This window comes from Physeter macrocephalus, chromosome 9 (genome assembly GCF_002837175.3).
Source record: "Physeter macrocephalus isolate SW-GA chromosome 9, ASM283717v5, whole genome shotgun sequence".
In the NCBI taxonomy this organism is placed as follows: domain Eukaryota; kingdom Metazoa; phylum Chordata; class Mammalia; order Artiodactyla; family Physeteridae; genus Physeter; species Physeter macrocephalus.
The window spans coordinates 74,367,825-74,385,910 of NC_041222.1; the positions used below are offsets into that span (position 1 = coordinate 74,367,825).

Here is an 18,086-nt window from a genome sequence, read left to right on the forward strand (position 1 = left end):
TGCCAGCCCCTGGCAACCATCATTCTACTTTCTGTCTCTATGAATTTGACTATTCTAGATACTTCATGTAAGTGGAATCATAAAATGTTTGTCCTTTTGTGACTGGCTTATTTTACTTACCATAGTGTCTTCAAGGTTTATCCATGCTTTAGCATGTGTCAGAATATCCCTTTTTTTTTTTTGGCTGCACTGTGCGACTTGTGGGATCTTAGTTCCCTGAACAGGGATTGAACCTGGGCCCTTGGCAGTGAAAGCACAGAATTCTAACCACTGGACTGCCAGACAATTCCCAGAATTGCCTTTTAAGGCTGATAATATTCCATTATATGTATAATCATTTTTCAGTGTGCTATTTTTACTTCATTAAAATAAAAATTATTTATTTATTTGGCTATGCCATGTCTTAGTTGTGGTGGGCGGGATCTTTTAGTTGCGGTGGGCAGGATCTTTTAGTTGCAGCATGCGGGATCCAGTTCCCTGACCAGGGATTGAACCTGGGCCCCCTGCATTGGGAGCGCAGAATCTTAACCACTGGACCACCAGGGAAATCCCTTTCCTTCATTTTTGATGGATATTTTTTGTGAGTAGAGAATTATGGGTTGCCACTAAATGCTTCATCAACATCATTCCATTGTCTGGCTTGCATAATTTCAGATGAGAAGTCTTTGACCTTTCTTATATTTATTCCTGTGGATTTTCTTTTTCTTTTCTGTTCTTTCTTTCTTTTTTTTTCCGATTGCCTTTAAGATTTTTGTCTATATTACTGTTTTTCAGTAATATACTTTGGTGTGGTTTGTCTTTATCCTGATTAGGATTTATTGAACTTTCTAGATCTGTACATAAATGGTTTTTCAGAAAAATTGAGAAAATGTGGACATTATATATTCAAAAAAATTCCCCAACTCCTCCTTCTGGGACTCCAATAACACATATGTTAGAACACTAGATATTGTCTCACAGAGCAGTGAGACTGTTCTTTTTTTTTTTCTAGTCTTTTTTTTTCCTTGTATTTTATTCTGTATAGTTTCTATTGCTATGAATTCAATTTCACTAATCTCTCCTTTTTACGGTATCTAATCTGCTATTAAGATCATCCAGTTAAAATTTTCTTTTTGAATATTGTAGTTTTCATGTCTAGAACATTTTGTTTTTCTTTTATGTCTTCCATCTCTCTCCATTATGTTCAAACTTTTCTATGTTTGAGCATATTTAAAATATTTATAATAATTCTTTTAAAGTTCTTGCCTGTTAATTCCATCATCTCTGTTTCTAATGATTGATTTTTTAAATTGAAGTATAGTTGATTTACCATGTTGTTTAATTTCTGCTGTACAGCAAAGTGATTCAGTTATACATATATATACATTTTTTATATTCTTTTCCATTATGATTTATCACAGGATATTGAATATAGTTCCCTGTGCTATACAGTAAGACCTTGTTTTTTTATCCATTCTATACATACTAGTTTGCATCTGCTAACCCCATTTTCCTACTCCACCCTTCTCTCCCCTCCCCTCCCCCTTGGCAACCACAAGTCTGTTCTATGTGTCTGTGAGTCTGTTTCTGTTTCGTACATAAGTTCATTTGTGTCATATTTTAGATTCTGCATACAGGTGATATCATATGGTATTTGTCTTTCTCTTTCTGACTTACTTCATTTAGTATGATAATCTCTAGGTCCATCCATGTTGCAGCAAATGGCATTATTTCATTCTTTTTTATGGCTGAGTAGTATTCTGTTGTATATATGTACCACATCTTCTTTCTCCATTCATCTATCAATGGACATTTAGGTTTTTTTTCACATCTTGGCTATTGTGAACAGTGTTGCTGTGAACACAGGGGTGCAGTTATCTTTTGAAATTATAGTTTTGTCCAGATATATGCCCAGGAGTGGGATTGCTGGGTCATATGGCAACTTTATTTCAGTTTTTTGAGGAACCACCATACTGTTTTCCATAGTGGCTGCACCAACTTACATTCCCACCAACAGTGTGGAAGGGTTCCCTTTTCTCCACACCCTCTCCAGCATTTGTTATTATAGACTTTTCAATGATGGCCATTCTGATTGGTGTGAGGTGGTATCTCATTGTAGTTTCTCTTTTTTTTTTTTTGGCTGTGCTGGGTCTTTGTTGCTGCACGTGGGCTTTTCTCTAGTTGTGACGAGCAGGGGTCACTCTTCGTTGTGGTGCGTGGGCTTCCCATTGTGTTGGCTTCTCTTGTTGCAGAGCACGGGCTCTAGGTGCGTGGGCTTCAGTAGTTGTGGCATGTGGGCTCAGTAGTTGTGGCTCACAGGCTCTAGATCACAGGTTCAGCAGTTGTGGTGCACGAGCTTTGTTGCTCCGTGGTATGTGGGATCTTCCCAGACCAGGGCTTGAACCCGTGTCCCCTGCATTGGCAGGTGGATTCTTAACCACTGCACCACCAGGGAAGTCCCAATCTCATTGTAGTTTTAATTTGTATTTCTCTAATAATTAGTGGCGTTGAGCATCTTTTCATGTGCCTGTTGGCCATCTGTATATCTTCTTTGGAGAAATGTCTATTTAGGCCTTCTGCCCGTTTTTTTTTTTTTTGGCCACACGCACCGCATGGCACACAAGATCTCAGTTCCCCAACCAGGGATCGAACCCACGCCCCCTGCAGTGGAAGCGCAGAGTCCCAACCACTGGACTGCCAGGGAAGTCCCAGCCCATTTTTTAAAACATATTTATTTTATTTATTTATTTATTTTGGCTGCGCTGGGTCTTCATTGCGGCACACAGGATCTTTTAGTTGCAGCATGCGGGCTTATTTGTTGCGGCATGTGGACTAGTTGCAGCATGTATGTGGGATCTAGTTCCCCGACCAGGGATTGAACCCGGGCCTCCTGCATTAGGAGTGCGGAGTCTTACCCACTGGACCACCAGGGACGTCTTTTTTTTTTTTTTTTTTTTGTGGTACGCGGGCCTCTCACTGTTGTGGCCTCTCCCGTTGCGGAGCACAGGCTCCGGACGCGCAGGCTCAGCGGCCATGGCTCACGGGCCCAGCTGCTCTGCGGCATGTGGGATCCTCCCGGACCGGGGCACGAACCCGCGTCCTCTGCATCGGCAGGCGGACTCCCCACCACTGCGCCACCAGGGAAGCCCCAGGGACGTCTTTTTGATTGGACTAATGGCTGATTTTTTTTCTCCTGGTTCTGGGTCACATTTTTCTGCTTCCTTGCATGTCTTGCATTTTTAAAAATTTCATGCCAGAGATTGTGAATGTTACATTGTTGAGAGTCTGGATTTTTTTTTTTTTCCCCTTTATATAGCATTGACTCTTGTTTTGGCTTGCTGTTAAATTACTTTCAGATAAGCTTGATCCTTTCAAGGCTTATTTTTAACATTTGTTGGGAAAGGTCTAGAGCAGCTTTTGCTCTAGGGCTTGTTCAGTCCCACTTTAAGGTGAGATCCTCTGGGGCTCTCTACTAAATTACCCAGGTTTTCAATGGGTTCTCTCCTCTCTGGTTGGAAACTGAACTTCCTTCAGCCCTGTGTGAGCTCTGGGACTTGTTCAGCCAACTGTTCTCTTATAGTCTGACAAAGACTCTCTTTGATTAAACTCTAGCCAGGCTCCTCTGAGCCCTCTTATTCATGGACTCAATTTTGGCCTATAAAATCTATAGACTCTCAGCACAAATTATTTTGTTCAGTCGCCTTCCCCCACTTTAAAAGTCTTACACAAACACTAACATTGTTTCTAACAGCTCAAGGGTGCATCCTTAGAATAATTCTCCTTAAAGTGCCTGAGAAAGCTCAAAGTTACCAAAGGAATTTGTTTTATCCAACACCTGACAATAGGCCCCTGACCACTCTTTCTTAGAGCATGTGTTTCAGGAAAGGGGATCCCTTCCAGGGCCCGAGAGTGGGCTCTCATCTAACACTCAGAAATGAATTGTCTGAGGAGACACACGTGCTGACAAAGCAAGAGACTTTACTGGGAAGGGGCGCCCGGGCAGAGAGCAGCAGGGGAAGGGAAACCAGGAGGACTGCTCTGCCAGTCTTGGCTCGCAGTCTTGCGTTTTATGGTGATGGGATTAGTTTCCCGCTTGTCTCTGGCCAATCATTCTGTCTCAGGGTCCTTCCTGGTGGTGCGGGCAGCCGCTCAGCCAAGACAGATTCCAGCGAGGAGGAATCTGGGAGGTTGGTAGAACATGTGGACTGGCGTCTCCTCTCTCCTTTTGACTTTCCAGAATTCTTCCGATTGGTGGTGGCTTGTTAGTTCCGCGTTCCTTACCAGCACCTCCTATTCTAAGATAACTCATGCAAGTGGCTACTATCTTGCCTGGCCAGGGAGGGCGGTTTCAGTTAGTGTTTCCCCTAACACATGTACTAAAAAGCGCTTACAATTATGAGTCTTTCTTCTGTCCTTTTGAGATATACCTATATCTCTATAACCCCAAAGTGTCTTTCTCAAGGACTGAAAACTATTCCTTTGAAATGTAATCATCAGGATAGATAAGGCTCTCCCAGGCTCTGTGGACGGATAGACTTAGATAATTGCCAGCTAACAGACACAGCTGACTTAACTGGCATTTACCCTGACCAGGCCTCTGTAATTTTTCAATTCCCTTAGTCTTTTCAGGCCTCTACCTTTCTCCCCGCCTACTCCCTCATTCTCTCCCAGTCACCCCTGTATCAATCAAAGTTAAGCTTGGTTCATGCTGGACTCTCTTCCCTGTTGCAACAGTATGTTACAGATGAAAATTTGTCCTTACCACTTTAGCTAGCATCTGGCTTTATCTTTGACAAGGTATTTATCTAGCCTTACGGAGTTTCACCCTAGTCACATGCAGCTTAGTGTGTATTCAGCATCAGATTCAATGGGGCCACTATGTATATTTCTGGTTCTCCTTTTCCATGGTGCTTCGGATGGTTAAGTCCTGCCATCTGGCCTCTTATTATTTTGGGATTCTGATGAAACTGTGCACCTCAGATTGGGACTTGAACCCATGTGCCAGGACTCGAACCTGGCCAAAACCCATAGTCTTCCAACTGAGACCACACACCTGGTTTCAGGACTTAGTGAAGCTCAGGTTCTTGATGTCTCATTGCAGAAAGAATTCCGTGAGAGACAAAGTGGTAGGTAAGAAGTGTATTTATTTAGAGAAAAAGACACTCCACAACAGACTGTGGGCCATCTCAGAAGGTGAGAAAGGCACCAGGGTATGGGGTTGTCAGTTTTTATAGAGGTGGGTAATTTCATAGGCTAATGAGTGGGAGGAGTATTCCAGCTATTTTAGGAAGGGGTGGGGATTTCCAGGAATTGGGCCACAGCCCACGTTTTGATCATTATGGTTGGTCTTGGAACTTATTGCTACCAAGGAGCCCTGTTCTGAAAATGCAGAAGTAGCTGCCACTAAGCTTCTCAGTGATACCAATGCCCCTTTCCCCAGAGCATTCCTCAGGGTCCTCCTGTGGAATGGTCATTCGGTGAGTTTTCTGGTTTTTACATGCTATATCCACTTCAACTTTCCTCTTCTCTGAGCCTTTGATCCCTACTTGCACCATCTCCCATAGCGGTTCTGACATTTCTACTTCATATACATAGCTTTCTGCAAGAACCTTCCTAGCAACATGTTAGCACAGTCTCTTAGAGTCCTTGTCAGGGTGTTAAAGCCTGTGTCCTAGGAAATGCTCCCATATTGATAACCTCTCCCTCATCTAATTTTAGGTTCAACTTCTCCCAGCGTAGATGCAGCCTCAGAATTCTCAAAACGCATTTCCATTTATATTCTCCTGGCTTCTGTCAGATCATATTGGTTATGTTCTCCAGTTCTTTTAGGTATAGTCCCTTTACTCCCTTGTCAGGTCCTGGATATTTGTGTTGTTACTTAATCCCAGTTATTGGTCTAATGGCCAGGTTGGGATGTTGGGGTAGATCCAGATGGGGAGGCACATTTGTAGTAAGGCAGAGATTTCTGCATCATTTTCAAGCAATGGGGAGAACTAATCTTTAAGGAGTGGGTAACTTATAAAGGCCCAGAGGTACAGGGGTAACTGGAGGTTCAAGAAGTACAGGCAATTAGATTTTACCATCTTATGCCTCCGATTTCCACTCCTCCATCAGGACTCTAACCTGGGTGTAGCCAATTTGCCATGGTTGAGATTTCAATTCTCTGGAATTCCTGAAAATCTTGTAATTAAGTCCTGGGCCTGATCCTGATCCTGATCCTCAAGTTTTTCTGCCCTCTGGCTACAGGAGATGATAGTCTCTTTATAGGTGGCCAAGAAGACCCTTTGACTTTCACACTTAACCTTTATAGTCTTTCTCCAAAGTATTTATTACTCTCAGTGACAAACATCCTATTACTTCTCAAATGCCTGGTACATTGTTCTCCCCCACCCCCCCCATGTATTCCTTTCCTCAGGCAAAAACATTCCAATTTACTATTGGTGAAAAATTTTTTTTAATTATTTTATTTTTGGCTGCATTGGGTCTTCATTGCTGCGTGCGGGCTTTCTCTAGTTGTGACGAGCGGGGGCTACTCTTTGTTGTGGTGCGTAGTCTTCTCATTGCGGTGGCTTCTCTTGTTGCAGAGCACAGGCTCTAGGCATGCGGGCTTCAGTAGTTGCGGCATGTGGGCTCAGTAGTTGTGGCTTACAGGCTCAGTAGTTGTGGCACATGGGCCTAGCTGCTCCGTGGCATGTGGGATCTTCCCCGACCACAGCTCAAACCCGTGTCTGCTGCATTGGCAGGTGGATTCTTAACCACCGCGCCACCAGGGAAGCCCCACTGTTGGTGAAAATTTTAACAATTGCGTTACTACCACAGGCTACACAATGCTCCACCTACCACTAGTGATGGAATCCTGATTGCCAACAGGCTGGTGAGTGATCCATCTCTGAAATCCCATTTTAGAGTTTGCTTTCTTGGCTCACTCCTGGCACCAATTATTGTCAATCAGGTTCCCCAGGAAGCAGAAATTTGAATCTTGGAAGTTTATTGGAGAAAGCTCTTGGGTTCATTGTGGGAGAGTGAAGGAAGCAAGGCTGGGCAGAAGTTAGGCTGCAATGTATTCACAAGAAAGTTTCAGTCTATTCCAGGCAGAGCACTGGAGCTACGATGGCTCTGTGGAATTGTCCCTGTTTTTGTTAGGGGAAACACTGACTGAAACGCCTTCCCTGGCCAGGCAAAGACAGTAGCAGTTTGCATGAGTTATTTTACGACAGGAGATCCTGGTAAGGAACATGGAACTAACAAGCCACCACCAATCGGAAGAATTCTGGAAAGTCAAAAGGAGAAAGCCGATGCCCGTCCACATGGCCTACCAACATCCCAGAATCCGCCTCGCTGGAATCCGTCTTGGCTGAGCGGCTGCCCGCACCACCAGGAAGGACCCTGAGACAGAATGATTGGCCAGAGACAAGCGGGAAACTAATCCATCACCATAAAACGCAAGACTGTGAGCCATGTGGCAGAACAGTCCTCCTGGTTTCCCTTCCCCTGCTGCTCTCTGCCCAGGCGCCCCTTCCCAGTAAAGTCTCTTGCTTTGTCAGCACGTGTGTCTCCTCAGACAATTCATTTCTGAGTGTTAGACAAGACCCCACTCTCGGGCCCTGGAAGGGATCCCCCTTCCTGCAACATTTGAAGGCAGAGTAATGAGGCCTTTATTACGAGACCCTTGCACCAATCAGTCTTTGAATGTGGGCTGCCCTGGGGAAGAAGGCATGATTTTAAATGAACCTCAGGTAAGGTTGTATTGGGAGCTTAACTGCAAACTATCAGTCATTAACACTGCTAGCAGCCGGGGGAATGAATGTTTCAGTTTTGAAGGGTGGAGAACTGGGGAGCACACCAAAACAGTCCTAAAATATACTTCCTATTCTTTGAACCATTTACAATGGGAAAGTATTCCTGCGTTTTGTGTAATAAAAAATGTTCAAAAGCATTTTAAAATAAGCAAACAAAAAGAAATTAGAAATTACCCATAATCTTCCCACTGATTTAACCACTGTAAATATTTTGGCATATGTCCTTTCAGAATTTCAGATTCAAAATTATATTGTGCATGTGTGTATAATGTTACCAAAAAAATGAGACCATATTGTATACATTGCTAGTAGCTCTTTTTTAACTTAGTAATGTTTTAGAATAATCTTTTCATATTTACATACTCTGTAACATCCTTTTTTAGACTTTATTTTTTAGAACAGTTTTAGATTTACAGAAACAAATTGAGTAGATAGTGCAGCGTTCCCATATTCCCCCAGCCCCACTATTATTTCCCCTACTATCAATTTTTTTAAATTAATTAATTAATTAATTTTCTGCTGTGTTGGGTCTTTGTTGCTGCGTGCAGGCGTTCTTTAGTTGTGGTGAGCGGGGGCTACTCTTCCTTGCAGCGCGCGGACTTATTGCAGGGGCTTCTCGTTGCGGAGCACGGGCTCTAGGCACACGGGCTTCAGTAGTTGTGGCTTGAGGGCTCTAGAGCGCAGGCTCAGTAGTGGCACATGGGCTTAGTTGCTCCGCGGCATGTAGGATCTTCCTGGACCAGGGCTCGAACCCATGTCCCCTGCATTGGCAGGCGGATTCTTAACCACCGTGCCACCAGGGAAGCCATCCCCTACTATCAATATTAACACACAGCATTAGCGTGGTACATCTGTTACAATTAGTTAATCAGTATTGAAGCACTGTTACTGGCTAAAGTCCATAGTTTACATTAAGGTTTATTCTTTGTACAGTTCTGTGGATTTTGACAAATCCATGTCATGTATTCACCATTACAGTATCATACAGACACGGGCCTAATAATGCTACGTATTTCCCCTACTCATCCCCCTTCTCCAAGCCGTGGCAACCACTGATCTTACTTCATCTATAATTCTGTCTTTTATAACATCCTTTTCGATGGCTGCATAACATTGTCTCACATGGATCTGTCCAACTTACCCTCTATTAAAGGACTCTGATGTTACCGAAAGCTCTGCCTCTTTGTACACCGGTGCCAAATCAAATCTTGGAGACAGTTTTCTTCTGTTTGTTTTTTTTTTTTTGGCCGCGCTGCATGGCATGTGGGATCTTAGTTCCCAAACCAGGGATGGAAGCTGCGCCCCCTGCATTAGAAGCACAGCGTCTTAACCACTGGATGGCCAGGGAAGTCCCAGACAGGGTTTTGGGTGAAGTAGAGAAGGATAGCTTTATTGCTTTGCCAGGCAAAGGAAGACACACTGGACTTCTGCCTCAAAAAACCATGTGTCCCAACCCGGGAGGATGTGATGAGGGTTTTATGACAATGGTTCAAAGGTGGGGTCTCTGACAAGATTAGGGCGTGAGCAGGGTTTGCATGACCTTAATCTCATCTCAGGTGGTCAGGTCTGCTAATCTTGATGAGTTTCTCTGGTCCCTTTAATCTTGCCTCAGGTGGTTTCTTGGCTGCTCCTCCCTTGATTAGCAACTTTTCGAATCTGCCCTCAGGAATCCAGGGAAGGTCGTGGAGGCTGGAGTCTTGCCTACAAGAAACAGGGGACAAAAGGGCCTCTGTGCCTGGGAGCCCCACCGCTCAGTTTCACTGATTTTGTTACATGACTTAGAGACTAGAATGATAACACCAAACCTTGGATTCACACAGCAGCAAATCAAATTTTGCCGACCTTGGGCACTTGCCCACATACTCACACTTAACTGTGTGTACTGATGTTTCATAATCTTTGGGCAAAGGAGCCTTTTAGATCTCACACACTATCTTGGAAACCAAAGAAAACATCTGGCATTCACTCTGATGGAAGAACCAAAGCAAAGCTGTAAACACCATCTGTCAATTTTGCCTTCCAAAGGAGCCTTTACAAATTTCTGGAGGTTTGCTTTGCCAAATCCTTGTCACAGTTAGCAGCACCAAAAACAAAATCATTGAGGTTTCTAATGATGTTCTGGGCCAGGAGGCGGGGCTCCCAGAGCTTCCTGTTGCACAGGTGCACATCCATATAGGCTACCTCTACTCTCCTTCATAGGTGCCTATATCTACCTCCTCAAGCCAGGTAGCTACGCATGGATGTGCATTTTGTCCTCTGTACAGAAGTACCTGGCTGAAGATCCAGAGAGCTGAAATTCAGCTGCATTCAGCCTGCCAAATTTTAAACCTTGGCATTGCATCCACTCGGAGAGGGTGACTTTTTCCATCTTACACAAAGGCACAGTTGAGTTTAGTTGTCGGCCTTGTCCCTGAGCTTGCTGAAATTAACTCTGTTGTAGTTGTCTGTCTACATGTTTGTCTTCCTCCAAAAAAATTTTTTTTTTTTTGGGCACGTGGCTTGCAGGATCTTAGTTCCCCAACCAGGGATTGAACCGGGGCCACAGTAGTGAAAGCGCTGAGTCCTAACCACTGGACCACCAGGGAATTTCCCAAAGATTCTTGATGACTGAAACCTGGTCTTATTTAATCTTTGTTCCCATTGCAGCGCAGGGTTTGGTTTATAGTTGACATCAGTGTATTAGCTAAATGATTACTAGGGACAGACTCTTTTAGCTCAGTGCCAGGACAGTCTACCTATACCATTAAGATTTTTTTTTTTACCATTAAGATTTTTAAAATAAAATTAATTAATTATATTTTACTATTACTATTTACTTTTACTCTTTTACATAATGACTCTTCCCATACCTTCTGCTGTGTTTTTACTAGGTTTTCTCCTGTTTTTCACATCCATCTCTCTTACTGATTCTGTGAACTACACAATAACTTTTTGAAGTTGGTCATTACATTGTCATTCTCAAACCAATTCTCTGTTTTTCTCCTGAAAACTACATTTCCCAGCTCCTTTGCCGACTGGATACTAGCTAGATTCACTAGATTCACTGCCAGCTAGGCACTGACAGGAGAGGGAGGAAGGGAGAAGTCAGGGTGGTTATTCCTCTTTCTTATAACTGTGGGAGCATTTTCCAGCAGGGCCTGCTGTCTTCTACACGGTTTCTACTTCCCTACTTCTTTCCTTCCAGGTCCTGCTGCCCATACACCTCCAGCCAAGTCCTGCTCCCTCCAGAGACACAGTTGATAGTTCGGTGTGTATCCTTTCAGGTTTTTATCTATGCATTTTATTTATTTATTTATTTTTGGCGTTGGGCCTTTGTTGGTGTGTGCAGGCTTTCTCTAGTTGTGGCGAGTGGGGGCTACTCTTCGTTGTGGTGCGTGGGCTTCTCATTTCAGTGGCTTCTCTTGTTGCGGAGCATGGGCTCTAGGCACGTGGGCTTCAGTAGTTGTGGCACACAGGCTCAGTAGTTGTGGCTCGCGGGCTCTAGAGCACAGGCTCAGTAGTTGTGGCACATGGGCTTAGTTGCTTCGCGGCATGTGGGATCTTCACGGACCAGGGCTCGAACCCGTGTTCCCTGCATCGGCAGGCGGATTCTTAACCACTGCGCTACCAGGGAAGTCCCTATCTATGCATTTTAATATCTATATGTACTTTTAATTTTTCAAAATGGAATACAATATGCATTGTTCTTTAATTTGCTTTTTTTATTCCACAATATATTGTGATAGTCACTGCCAAATTGCTCTACAAAAATTTTTCACCAATTTATACTGTCATCAAGAGTATATACTCACCATCGTTAATCATCAGGGAGATGCAAATCAAATCCACAGTTAAATATCACCTCACACATATCAGAATGGCTATCATCAAAAAGAACACAAATGGGACTTCCCTGGTGGCACAGTGGTTAAGACTCTGTGCTCCCAATGCAGGGGGCCCGGGTTCGATTTCTGGTCACGGAACTAGATCCCACATGCATGCCTCAACTAAGAGTTCTCTTGCCACAACTAAGGACCCCACGTGCTAAAACTGAGGAGCTGGCAAGCCGCAACTAAAGAGCCCGCCTGCTGCAACTAAGACCCAGTGCAACTAAATAAATAAATAAATATTTTTTAAAAAGAACACAAATAAATGTTTGTGAGGATGTAGAGAACACTTGTACTCTGTTGGTGGGAATGTAAATTGGTGTAGCCACTATGGAAAACAGCATGGAGGTTTCTCAAAAAACTAAAAATGGAACTATCATATGACCCAGCAATTCCACTCTTGGGTATATATCAGAAAAAAATGAAAACACCAATTTGAAAGGATACATGCACCCCAATGTTCGTGGCAACACTATTTCCAATTAGTAAATTGTCATGAAAACAACCTAAGTGTCCATCAACAGATGAATGGTTAAAGAAGATGTGGTATATATACACGTGGAATGCTATTCAGCCATAAAAAAGAATGAAATTTTGCCATTTGCAGCAACATTGATGGACTTGGAGGACCTAATGCTAAGTGAAATAAGTCAAACAGAGAAAGATAAATACTTTATGATATCATTTACATATGGAATCTAAAAAATACAGTGAATATAACATAAAAGAAGCAGACATGGATATAGAGATAAAACTAGTGGTTACCAGTGGGGAATGGGGGAGGGGCAACATGGGGTGAGGCAGTGGGAAGTACACAAACTACTTGATATAAGACAGGCTCAAGGATGTATTGTACAACAGATGGAATATAGCCAATATTTTGTAATAACTGTAAACGGGAAGTAACCTTTAGAAACTGTATAAAAAATTTTTTAAAGATACCAAAAAAAAAGTGTATAAGAATGCTTATTTCTCCATCCATGCCAGCTTTGGATGTAATTAATCCTTTTAGCTGTTGCCAATCTGTTAGGTGAAACATGGGGCCTTGTGTTTCATTTTAAAAATGACCAGTGATACAGAAACAGAGTTATAGACACAGAGAACAAATAGATGGTTGCTAGAGGGGAGGAGAGTAGGGGGAGGAAATAAGCAGGTGAGGGAGATTAAGAGGTACAAACTTCCAGCTGCAAAATAAATGAGTTATGGGGATGAAATGTACAGTGTGGGGAATATAGTCAATAACTATGTAATATCTTTGTAAGATAACATATTGTAACTAGACTTACTGTGGTGATCGTTTTGAAATGTATAGAAATGCCAAATCCTATGTTGTGTAACAGGAACTAACATAGAGTTGTAGGTGAAATATACTTCAAAAACAAACTCATAGAAAAAGAGATTTGTGGCTACCATAGGTGAGGGTGTGGGAAGGGGGAACTGGATGAAGGCGGTCAAAAGGTACAAACTTCCAGGTATAATGTAAATAAGTACTAGGATGTAATGTACAACATGATGAATATAATGAACACTGCTGTATGTTGTATGTGAAAGTTGTGTAGAGTCAGTTCTAAGAGCTCTCATCACACACACTTTTTTTTCTATTTCTTAAATTTTATATCTATATGACGTGATGGATGTTCACTAAATTTGTGATAATCAGTTCATTATATATGTAAGTCAAATCATTACGCTGTACACCTTAAACTTATACAGTGCTGTATGTCGACTATAGCTCAATAAACCTGGGGGAAATAAAGCAAGCAGTAGAGCTAGATTTGGCCCATGACCATAGTTTGCCAACAAGTGAAGAGCCAAAAACTTTTAATGAACGGATAAATGGGACTTCCCTGGTGGTGCAGTGGTTAAGAATCCACCTGCCAATGCAGGGGACACGGGTTCCAGCCCTGGCCCGTGAAGATCCCACATACCGCGGAGCAACTAAGCCCGTGCGCCACAACTACTGAGCCTGAGCTCTAGAGCCCGCGAGCCACAAATACTGAGCCCACGTGCCACAAATACTGAAGCCTGCACGCCTAGAGCCCGTGTGCCACAACAAGAGAAGCAACGACAATGAGAAGCCCGCGCACCGCAATGAAGAGTAGCCCCCGCTCACTGCAACTAGAGAAAGCCCGTGCACAGCAACGAAGACCCAACAGAGCCAAAAATAAATTAAAAAAAAAAAAAAAAAAGAATCCACCTGCCAATGCAGGGGACACGGGTTCGAGCCCTGGTCTGGGAAGATCCCACATGCCTCAGAGCAACTAAGTCCGTGCACCACAATTACTGAAGCCCGCATGCCTAGAGCCCGTGCTCCTCAACAAGAGAAGGCACTGCATTGAGAAGCCCGTGCACCGCATCAAACAGTAGCCCCTGTTCGCCGCAACTAGAGAAAGCCTGCGCACAGCAACGAAGACCCAACACAGCCAAAACTAATAAATAAGTTAATTAATTAAAAAAACAGATAAATGGCATATAACCTATTTCAAACTAAAAAAAAAAATCAGTGATATGGGCCATCTTTTCATATGTTCACTAGCTATTTGTGTTTCTTCTTTAGAGATTGCCTCTTAACAAGTTACACCCATATTTTTCTATTGAATCATTCTATTTTTCTTACTGATTTGTAGGGACCCTATGTATGTGGGGAAAATTAACCCTTTTCCTATTATATAGGTCACAGATATTTTCTGCCAGTTTATCTTTTCACTTTGTGTAGGCGGTCTTTTGCCATTATCAAATCTGTCAATCATTTCCTTTATGCCTTCTGAATTTGGTGTCATGATTAGAAAAGTTCTTCCCAACGCATGATTCAAAAAATATTTTTCTATATTCTCTTCTAATATTTTAGAATGTGTGTGTGTGTTTATATTTTCATCCTTTTGGAATTTGAAATCATCTTTATCCATTCATGGTCATCAGGATAATTGCACCTTCATATGATGGTCATCACATAGGTCTTACAATCAGAAGGAACTCCAGAGGTCACCCAGAGTCCTTGAGCTTCTGGGGAAGGGCAGAGGGTTTCAACCTGACCTCCAAGATTGTAAGGACTCATCCAGACTTTTCTCTTGAATTTCCCAGGAGGAAAGATGTCAGTAATTTTATTTACAGCTTTAGAATTGTTAAACCCAAGCCAAGCCTCGTCCCCCTTGTCTCTCCAGCCTTATCTCCCTCTGCTCTCCTACATATACCCTTTGCTCTACTTATTAAATCTGAATTTCCTGGAACTTTCCTGCATCCATGCCTTTGCTCAAACTGCTTTGTTCTCATTGATTTGGGCACCCTTTGTTCTACCTGTCTGTTAAGGCCTAACTTAACTGCTTCAGCTCTCCATGAAGTCTTCTTTGATTTCTCAAGTCTGCCTGAATTCTCTCTCCTCTTTACTCCTCAGGCAGGAAAAGTGCTACCTAGGAAACTCAGGTGATTTTCTGCCAGGTACTATCATTATTTGTACACCTGTCTGATTTCCTTACTTAACCTTCTTTGGAGCATCTTTATAGACTTATGGTGCCTGGCACATAGTAGGATTTAGTCCATGTTGGATGGCTAAATGAATGAAAGATTCATGTCATGACTCATGTCCTCACTTCCTTCAGGTCTTTTCTCAGATGTCATCTTTCCCTGGCCATCCTTTATAAATTTCAACTCTGGATACTTTCTATTTCCTTTCCTTGCTTTATTCTTCTTTGTAAAACCTGTCAGCACTATTATTATTTTCCTCTAGAATGTAAGATTTGTGAGAGCAGGTTTTTTTTTTCGGGGGGGGGTGTATTTTTATATACTGTTGTATCCCTAGTACATAGAACAGTGTCTGGTAAACTGCAGGCACTCAATTAATACTTGCTGGATAAATGAATGACAAATTTATTTGTTCAAGGAGTACCACTATTCTATACCTGTGTACTCCTTATCTCTTTCCTGATTTCCAAGCTCACATTTCCTCCTAAGCATCTCTGCAGAAAATCTGCCATCATCTTAATCTCAGTTTGGCCAGCTAGACTCGTTATTATCTCCCTTAGTACTTCAGTAAACCTTAGGCCTTATTTCTGTTAATAAGACACCTCTAAAACTTGGCTCTTTCTTCTTCGTGATTTCTCCTTCCATATAGCAGGTCTCTCAATCTTGTTGAGTCCATTTCCTAAGTCTTGCTCCAGCTGTCTCCTAGTCTCCATTCCCACTGTCTATGCTTTAGTTCAGGTGTAAGTCTTTTACTCAGTGTAGAAGTCTACAAGGTAGTCTCCAATCCATTTTATTCACTGCCACCATTTTAATTCTCCTGATGAAGAGATTTGCTCAGATTACTGCTCTCTCCACAAACCTTCTGTGGCTGCCCATTATCTGTTGAATTAAATAGGCAAGTAGTCCAAAAGTGATGTTTGCTATTCTCTGTTCAGTTTATTTTTTTAACATATATTTTTAAAATGTTTTATCTATCTATCTATTTATTTATTTATTTATGGCTACATTTGGTCTTCATTGCTGTGTGCGGCCTTTCTCTAGTTGCAGGAGCAGGGGCTACTCTTTGTTGCGGTGCGCGGGCTTCTCATTGTGGTGGCTTCTCTTGTTGAGGAGCATGGGCTCTAGGCGTGTGGGCTTCAGTAGTTGTGGTGCATGGGCTTCAGTAGTTGTGGCTCATGGGCTGTAGAGCGTAGGCTCAGTAGTTGCGGCACACAGGCTTAGTTGCTCTGCGGCATGTGGGATCTTCCTGGACCAGGGCTCAAACCCATGTCCCCTGCATTGGCATGTGGATTCTTAACCACTGCGCCACCAGGGAAGTCCCTTAATATGTATTTTTATTTATTTATTTATTTTGGCTGTGCTGGGTCTTTGTTGCAGCACGTGGGATCTTCCTGGTGGCATGTGGGAGTTTTTTTTTAGTTGCGGCATGCGGGCTCATAGTTGCGGCATGCAAACTCTTAGTTGCAGCATGCATGTGGGATCTAGTTCCCCGACCAGGGATCGAACCCTGGACACCTGCATTGGGAGCACAGAGTGTTACCCACTGGATCACCAGGGAAGAACCTCTCTGTTCATTTTAACTGCCCCCTTCTGGAATGCCCACTTTCTCTCATTGTGAATTAAAACTGCTGCACTCTTCAAAATACAATTAATCTTCTCTGGAGTTCTGGAGAGAAAAACAGGGCTAGAGAATTAGACACCAGAGTGTACACATTCTTTACGTACAGTACCAAGAAAGTATAGAGATGTAAATCTCTCCTAATCCTTTAGCCAAAGGTCAATTTTTCCAGAGCAACTGATGCCATCATCACCCTGACATTTTCTAGAGTTACTGTTTATGCTTCTATTTTTCCCACCAGTTACGAACTTTTGTGAACAATGACTCATCTCATTCAGTTATGAACCTCAATGCACTTGATTCTAGGAGACATCCAGTAAGTATAGAAGGCAGTAAAGGTTTGGGATTGGATTACCTGGTTTAAACCCGTTGAATGTCAGAACTGGAAGGAGATTTAGAGGTCAACTTTCAACCCATTCATTGTGTTGCTGAAATTCGGCCTCTGTTCACTGGTGCCTAATAGAAACACGGAGACAGTTTTGGGTGAAGTAGGAAAGAACAGCTTTATTGCTTTGCCAGGCAAAGGGGGTCACAGTGGGCTAATGCCCTCAAGACTGTGTGTCCCACCCTGGAGGAGGTAGTGAGGAGTCTTACAGTGTTCAAGGAGCAGGGAGTGGTCAGCTCGTGGACATTCTTCTGATTGGTTGGTGATGAGGTAATCGGGAGTCGGCATCATCAACCTTCTGGTTCCAACTGGTCTGGGGTCTACATGCTTGTGGGCAACCTACAGTTAACTTCTTCCACCTGGTGGGGGCAGGGGTTCAGTATCTGTGAAACAGCTCAAAGGACATAGCTCAGAATATTATCTATAGTCCTTCAGGAAGAACTAAAGGTCCTTGACTTTGTTTAATGGCTAAAGTATTAATATTGTGTCTTGCTTGACTGTTTTTCTTTCTTTCTGCATTTTTTTTCAGTTCTCTGATTAAATTTATTCTTCGACTAAATTTCTTTCTACAGACAAAAGGCAGGCAGAGGACATGGGTGGGGGTCTGTTCTGGTAAGGCCTCATAGGGTCGTGCTCCCTTACAATTTGTAAATGGGGAAAGTGAGGCCCAGAAAGGGTATGACTTTGTACGAAGTCCATGACCCAGGACCAGAAGCCAGACATCCTGATTTCCAAGTGGGTCTCCTTGGTAAGACTTTGTGCTTCCCTTTGAGATTCAAGTCTCTCGGACTCCCGCCTGGGCCCCTTCTCCAACCCTTACGCATTACCCTCTCAGTGACCCCCACCTTTCCTCTCTCCCCTTGGGTGTGCCGGGTTCACTGGTTCCAACAGCGACGCTCTGAAACCTAGCAGATGTTCAGCCCTTGTGGAGATTAGTCACGTCACCGTTGACTCCTCCCATTGGCTCGAGGGATAGAGCG

General features: G+C 43.0%; 1 long non-coding RNA gene and 1 other non-coding gene across 3 annotated transcripts; both read right to left on the minus strand.

Annotated features, from left to right (window-relative positions):
- Positions 1–2,839: 2,839 nt before the first annotated feature.
- Positions 2,840–2,912, minus strand: TRNAR-CCU (transfer RNA arginine (anticodon CCU)). The gene has a single exon. It is a non-coding gene; the product is annotated as a tRNA-Arg (tRNA).
- A 5,307-nt stretch (positions 2,913–8,219) lies between these two features.
- Positions 8,220–18,032, minus strand: LOC114486939 (uncharacterized). 2 transcript variants are annotated; one of them, XR_008618155.1, is made up of 4 exons: positions 17,952–18,032; positions 17,316–17,465; positions 17,077–17,177; positions 8,220–9,479 (listed from the first exon to the last, which is right to left on the minus strand). It is a non-coding gene; the product is annotated as an uncharacterized lncRNA (long non-coding RNA). The 2 variants fall into 2 exon arrangements; XR_003681380.2 differs by lacking the exon at positions 17,952–18,032 and having other exon boundaries at positions 8,220–8,539; positions 8,920–9,479; positions 17,316–17,573.
- Between the last annotated feature and the right edge of the window lie 54 nt (positions 18,033–18,086).